This window comes from Zalophus californianus, chromosome 1 (genome assembly GCF_009762305.2).
Source record: "Zalophus californianus isolate mZalCal1 chromosome 1, mZalCal1.pri.v2, whole genome shotgun sequence".
Taxonomy (NCBI): domain Eukaryota; kingdom Metazoa; phylum Chordata; class Mammalia; order Carnivora; family Otariidae; genus Zalophus; species Zalophus californianus.
Window position 1 is genome coordinate 141,627,192 of NC_045595.1, and position 8,010 is coordinate 141,635,201.

The following is an 8,010-nucleotide window of genomic DNA, read 5'->3' on the forward strand; positions in this document are numbered from 1 at the left end:
TTTTAATGGTTGTCAAACATTGTGAATTTTATCTTGCTACATGTTGGGTATTTTTGTATTTTTATATATATTTTTAAGATTTGTTCTGAGGTGTAATTAAGATACTTGGGAGCAGTTTAACCCTTTAAGGTTTTGCTTTTAAGATTTATTAGTTGGATCTTGAGCAGTATTCAGTCTAGGCTAATTATTCCCACTACTGAGGCAAGACTTCTGAGTACTCTACCCAGTGCCCCTCTCAATTATGAGTTTTTCCAATCTGGCTGGTGAAAACATCACTTGTCCTGGGCCTGTTTGATCCAGGGCCTGTTGCCTCTAATTTTTCCAATTGGATCTTCCCAGCCTCAGATAATTTCTCATCCACATGCAGGATCAGTACTTAATTCTTGAAGGGGATACTCCACAGATCTCAAAGCTTTGTCTCTGTACAGATCATTCCTCTCCATTAGTCTATCCTGAACACTCCAGTGTCCCCGACTCTAAGCTCTATTTTCTTACCAACATATTTTGCCAGCTCTGCCCTGTGCCACATCTGAGAAATATCCTCTATGTATAAAGTGGGGGAAATTGTAGGCTTTCTGAGGGATTGCTGTCCTTACTTGCCTGATGTCCAGTATCTTGAAAATTGTCATCTTATATATTTGTCTGTTTTTTGGATTGTTTCTGGTGGGTAGGTAATTCAGCTTCCTGATACTTCATCTTGCATGGAAGTAGAAGATGCTTTGTTTCAGTTTTTAAATTACTGCTTTCCGTTTTCTCCATTACAAAAGAAAGAAAGAAAATCTAACTTTAACTTTATGCCTCTTTTTATACCTTAAGGGAAGAATTGACAATGTCCTTTTCTCATATCTGTATATATTTCAACTGAGTGTCATTTTCAGGTCACCTAAGCTTAGTCATTTGAGATATGTTAACATTTCCATGACTATAAATCAATTAGTTAATCTCTTATTTCAATTTGCAAGTAAAAATTATAATGCTATTGAGGTGTCTTATGGACTCACCTAATACCAGCAGCACTAAAGTCTTTCTGGGGGGGAAGAAATTAATCTTCAATCATCTTTTATTTTTGGACATTACAGTGGAAGGATATTTGCCTTAACTGATTTTTTAATACATTCACAAAATTATTATTTCTGTCCAAAGAATCCTAGGTGTAAGGCTCAATAAATCCTGTATTACTTTATAGTTCAGTAGTAAGCTCGATTTATAGGCATTTCTAGGTTATGTGGCCAGGGAATTTGGTAGAACTCTGCCCTTAATTCTATCAAAATGCATATCAAAAGAAAAAAAGAAAGAAAATGCAAAGAAATGTGAACTAAATATGGAAGAAAACATATGCCAAAATCCAGAGGGACTTTACCCTAATTACATTAATTATGAGAGAAAGTTTAGAAACACTATTATAAACTAGTAACCATATGTTCCATCTTCTGATAGAAAATAGTACGGACAACATCAAAGAAGTCAGAAAAGAAATTTATTAAACTCTATTGCTCCCATAATTCTGGGATGGAAAGGCTCAACTAACCTGGGAAATAAACTGCAGTTCCCCAAAGGCACAGAACTCTCTAATGAGCTAAAAGTAACCCAAGAATCTCCTTTTTCTATCTCTTTTCCCTTGTTTGCCATCATCCCTTCTCTTCCAAAATCCCAGTAGAGATTTTAGCTATCCAAACAATGATGAACATGGACATATGTGGAAAGTGGTACATTGGTCTCTGAACACAGAACTCAGAATAAAACAAAATCTTGTAAACTGTGTTTTTCACAAGAAAAATTACAAAAGCAAGACATACCAAGAAATACAACTGATGGTCTTGAGTCCAGGTTCCACTTTACAAGGTACCTTTTTTTCTGTATTTCTTATCTCTTCTTTGTCACTGTTTGTTCACTTAGTAAGATGATTAGATGAAATAGAGCATGTGAAAAGTTTAGCTCAGGAGCTTGTATATAATAAACATTCAGTAAGTTTAATTATAGCATTGTCATCATCAGCATCATTATAATCATTTCCTTTATATTGATGCAGGGAAAAATAAATAGCAAGAATTCTAACGTAGTAAGAAAAAGTACATTATACAAGTCAAAACATAGGACATTAGGTTCAAAGCCCTAGCTAATAACACAGATTATGCATAGTTCCAGATTATCTCCTCCAAAAAGATCTAGCTAACAATACCTTAGAGAAATTTAGTGAGATTTAGCAACTATTCCTCATGAAAATGCTGAGTGAGTTGAAAATAAAAGGATATTTTCTTGATGTGAAAAGATTGAATATCTATTATTCTGAAATCAATTAGCCAATATTACACTTAACAAAAAAAACACAGGTGGCACATCCTTAAGTTTGGAACAAACAACAATAAGATAAATAAATAAGAGCTCTTGTTATTGGAAAGGGAGACACTATCATCATTTTCCAATAATAATTTATTTTACTCCAAAACCCTAGAATTTCTTCTGAGAAGGCTTTGAAATTAATAAGGGATATATAAAAAATATGCTAACATAGACCAAAACAAATCCCTGGTGTATTTAATTTTGAAATAAAACTGTTTAACTGAGAGAAATGTAGAATAATTTTCTCCAAGATGAAGAACCACATTCTAAACGTAAAATCAGTGGGAAAGTCAACAATGATGTTTTAAATATTTTATTACATTAAAAAATCTTAATCTGTATCAAAAAACAAAAACAACATGAATAATTATAAAATGGGAGAAACAATTGCAAAACTTATTTTTTAAAGATTTATTTATTTATTATTTGAGAGAGAGAGAGAACATGGAGGGGGAGGGGCACGTGGAGAGGGAGACAGAGAATCTTAAGCAGACTCCCCACTGAGTGTGGAGCATGACGCAGGGCTTGATCTCACCATCCAGAGATCATGACCTGGGCTGAAATCAAAATTCAGACACCTAACCAACAGAGCCACCCAGGTACCCAGGTACTTATTGCATAAAATGGTTAAATTTGTTGGAAGTTATGAAGTTAATACAAATTCATAAGAATGTAAACATCCCTTTATGTCAATGGGAAAGACATGGATTTCTGGTTTATAAGAAAAGTACTTAAAGTAATGAAAGTTGAATAGAATATAATTTTTACCTAGAATATTCGGAAACATTTTATAAAATATATAAATTAATGTTCACAAGGATATGCCATTAGTACAGCACACTTATATATTGTTATTGATATTTATCAAGCAGTTACTGTATTAAATCCTTCCTATCCAGCATATTTATATAAATATTATTACTCTATAAATATTCATAACATCCTTATGAAGTAGGTACTTATTAGCATCACTTTACAATAAATAAATAGATAGATAGACCGATAGATAGACACAGAATGATTAGGAACTTGTCCAAGCACCTAGTTAGCTAGAGGTAAATTGACACATTTAACCCATGTGGTCTGATTAAACGTTCCACCTCATTAATCACAGCACTATACTGAAATCAATACAAATTTTTCTGAAAAATGATTTAAGCACATTATATCAAAGATCTTTAAAAAGTACATATTCTTTAATATCTTAATTTAATTTTTAGATTCATTAACCAAGTATTCAAAAATATGAAAAAAGTCTTATGCATAGAAATGAGTAACACAGCATTATTTATTAAAATGTGAAAACAAAAAGTCTAATATTAGAAAAGTTAAATTGGGGCACCTGGGTGGCTTAGTCAGTTGGGCAGTTAGCTGTTGATTTCTGCTCAGGTAATGGTCTCAGGGTTCTGGAGCCCCATTTTGGGCTCTGTGCTCAGCAGGGAGCCTGCTTCAAGATTCTCTCTCTCCCTCTGCCCCTTCCCCATGCTCTCTCTCTCTCTCTCAAATAAATAAATAAATCTTAAAAATATAGTTAAGTTATGATATACAATTTATGAAAGACTATTCAACTAACAATGTGTGTTAATACAGATTTTCATGTCACAAAATGTATTTGTGGTAAATATATGACATAATGAAGAATAAAAATGATGCAGGAGAGCAAGGGTACAATGAAAACAAAATTCAGAGTAATTGTTATCTTAGGTTAAAAAAGAAATTTATAATAGTATCTTTAAAAATTGGGTGCAGGTTCTTCATATCACTACTAAACTTTACACTTCTCACTTATGCTATAAATACCGATTTGTATTTATTAAATGTCTTATAAAACAGTTTAAGAACAAAAATGCAATATAAAGTGATACATTGAGTATGATAAAAATATGAATATTTTTAACAACCCTGTTAAAAGCATAAGGAAATAGTCTAAAACTTTTATGGGATAATTCTTGGTGGATACATTATAGTGCTTCTTATTCTATGACTCAGTTCACTTTCTCAATTATTTATGTTAAATGAATCATATTTCCAGTTTCTAATAATGGGAACTAGACTATCACCAAAAACATTGACTATTATGCAGCCATATAAAAGGATGAAATCAGGCACCAGGGTGGTTCAGTCAGTTAAGCATCTGCCTTCAACTCAGGTCATGATCCTAGGGTCCTGGGATCAAGTCCTGCATCAGGCTCCCTGCTCAGTGGAGAATCTGCTTCTCCCTCTACCCCTCCCCCTTGCTTGTGCTCTCCCTCCATTTCTCCCTCCCTCTCTTTCTTACTCTCAAATAAATAAATAATTTTTTGAAAAGGATGAAATCATTCCATTTGAGACAACATGGATGTACCCCTAAGGTTTTATGTAAGTGAAATAAGTCAGACCAAGACAGATAAATACCATATGATTTCACTTGTATGTGGAATATAAACAAACAAATAAACAAAAATCAAATGAATAAACACAGAAAAGACAGAATCAGACCTATAAATACAGACAACAAACTGATGGCTGTCAGAGGGGAGGCAGTGGGGAGGTTGTGCAAAATGGGTGAAGAGGGTGGGAGGTACAGCCTTCTAATTATGGAATGAATAAGTCCCAGGAATAAAAACCACAGTATTTTACGTATAATAGTGTATGGGGACAGATGGTAACTACACTTGTGGACATAGATAATATGTAAACCTGTAGAATCACTATGCTGTACACCTGAAACTAATGTAACACTGTGTGTAAACTATGCTCAAAACAAACGAACAAACACACAAACAAACAAAAAAAAATAATGAAAAGTTCTCTAAAAGCCACAAAGAGTTAAAATTTAAGAAAAAGAATGACCAAGCTGGAACTTAAGAGAGAAATTAGAGCAGTATGTTGAGGCTGGAAGCTGCTTTTGTAATAAGGGAATTTACTTAACCTCACAGGAAAATGACTTTTATAGTGCAAGGACCAAGGCCAAAGCCCAAGATTACCAAAATTGGGGAATTTGATCAGAGATCCCCTAAGTGACAAATAATTATGTCTTCAGGACAAATATCAATCAGAAAACAATTTCCAACCCATCTAACCAACTAAGAAGCATAGTGGAGAGTTGCTTTAGCTCCCATGCACCACCTTAGTCCTAGAAATATATGACTTTTTGAGGGTAAAGAAGTAAGTCAGGATCAAAACTAGTTCTGGAACCCAAGTCTTACTACTTTAATCCTAATGCTTTTTGCACTAACCCAAATTGTTGAAGACTATAGAGTATTTTATTGGCTTTTTATTTTTTTATTTCATGTTTCCTACAATGGCATTCCCTCCTGTTCCAGATGGATATAACTATAGCCTGATGCTGCAATAATATCTTCAGGAAACACATAATTAGATGCCTGTGAAAGACTGGCAATAATGATGAGGGCGTTACTAATCACAGCAGCACCTGATGCTTTTTTCCCATCTATGTCCTTGTGTAATAAGTATAGTCTTCCATCTCTGACAAAGAGGATTTTAAAAACACTTTATAAACCAAAGAATATCCTTCCAAACTAGGAATGAATAATTTATAATGAATTCCCACCACCATTCTCCCCATAATATCAATATATTTTCCAAAATTTGAGGTGTAATGTAAATTATATTCCCCTCATAATGATAGACATGGTTTTCTGAACCTAAAATAAAAAATGGTCAGGTAATACACTTGTAGAGACTCGTGCACGATTAATTTAGAAAGATTAAGACTTAGATCCCTGAGATGAGCACAAAACTATGGTTCATAGCCCTGGCCATTAAGGCCAGTCATTCTTCAGTGGCAGGGAGGGAATGATGAAGTTTCTCAGGAGAAATTTGGCAATGTGTGCCGCCATTTTGGGGTGTCAGAACTGGAGATATGATAATTGGCAGAGGCCAAGGATTTTGTTCAATACCTTACAAGGCACAAGACAGATGCCTACAACAGTAAATTATCTGGTCGGATATCTCATTCGTGCTGAGGTTGAGAAACCCTGCTTTAGGTTGAGTTTATCACTGATTATTTCCTACAGGCTAAAAAATAGAAGCCATTCAAAGATGATTTTGTTCTATTTCACTTATTGCCAAGGTCTGTGTTTCCCTGTAGAATGACTTCCCTAGAATCATCCTTTGGTCAAACTTTGGACTTTTTCCTTATCCCTTATTGTCCATTCATCACAGGAAGAGAAGTGAATTTCTGATTAGCAAGTTTGGAAGAAAGTACTGAGCCTGCTTATTTCAGCTTCACCCTCCCTCCTTTTTCAGAAACTGATTGCTCACAAATGCAAACATACTAGATATAACCCACTTTTCCACGCCACCTTACCAAAGCACCAGAGTCCTAATGTTATCCACTCATGACAATGACAATATGGAAGGCTGTTTCATTCAAATACAGTAAGCTGATTGGCTATCATGTGGCCAAACCACAGACCTCAGCCATTGACCAGATTTACCTATCTATGCTTTCTAGAATCCTGTGGCCTACTTCATAATTGGTTCAGAACATAATTGGTTCAGAGGAGTTGAATCATTGCATTCTCTCTAATCTCTACAACCCCTGTATTCCCAAGTCTTTTAACAATTTAGACTTCTTTAAAGTCACACTTTCACACTGCTTTCTTTTTTTTTTAAAGATTTTATTTATTTATTTGAGAGAGAATGAGAGATAGAGAGCACGAGAGGGAGGAGGGTCAGAGGGAGAAGCAGACTCCCCGCTGAGCAGGGAGCCCGATGTGGGACTCGATCCCGGGACTCCAGGATCATGACCTGAGCCGAAGGCAGTCGCTTAACCAACTGAGCCACCCAGGCGCCCCTTCACACTACTTTCTTAATGGTTCTGTTTATCATTGCCTTATTTTCTTAACCATTTCAATTACCCAATTAGTCTGCATCTATTCTTGTTCACCTTCTGTCTATTCTCATGCACCACCATATTGATCTTTTCAGAGCACAGTTCTGATGAGGGGAGCCTTTGCCTGAGACTTCAATCTTTCCCTCTGATGCTACCCATAAAAATACACAAATTTGGTGGGAGGCGGAGCAAGATGGCAGAGGAGTAGGAGACCTGGATTTCATCTGGTCTCGGGAATTCAGCTGAATGGGGATCAAACCATTCTGAACACCTATGAACTCAACAGGAGATTGAAGAAAAGAATAGCAGCAACTCTCTGGACAGAAAAGCGACCACTTTCTGGAAGGTAGGACATTCAGAGAAGTGAAACCGAGGTGATATTCGGGAGGATAGACAGCGGGGGAGGGGGCCTCCGTCGGCCACTTCTGGCAAGTGATAGAGCCTCAGAGCACAAAATCGGAACTTTTAGAAGTTGGCTCCACTGAGGGACGTCGCTCCAGTGTCTAAGTGGGAGGTGGAACCCTCGCGGGACAGTGTGGTCTCAGGACCCTTGGGGTCACAGAAAGACCGGGGATGCCTGAGTGCGGCAGAGCTCCCAGGTATTGGAGCGGGGAAGCCGGCTGCAGAGACGGAGCCGATGCATGGGCTCTCAGCTCAGGGTTGTCATAAATTGTGATCCGCAACACAGTCGGGCCACTGCTCCTCCAGCAGGGACCCAACAAGCAGCAGACCCCGGGAGACTCCCCTTCCTCCCCCGGGAGGAGCGGTGCTGGAGTGCACCACAGGGATCTGCTGGGTTTGGAGACTCCACAGGGGGTCTGGAGCCAGAG

At 36.8% G+C, this 8,010-nt stretch overlaps 1 long non-coding RNA gene across 1 annotated transcript; it reads right to left on the reverse strand.

Moving 5' to 3' along the window:
- Window positions 1-606: 606 nt before the first annotated feature.
- LOC113916177 lies at window positions 607-6,754 on the reverse strand. The gene is made up of 3 exons (XR_003517860.2): window positions 6,653-6,754; window positions 1,797-1,891; window positions 607-753 (listed from the first exon to the last, which is right to left on the reverse strand). It is a non-coding gene; the product is annotated as an uncharacterized LOC113916177 (long non-coding RNA).
- Between the last annotated feature and the right edge of the window lie 1,256 nt (window positions 6,755-8,010).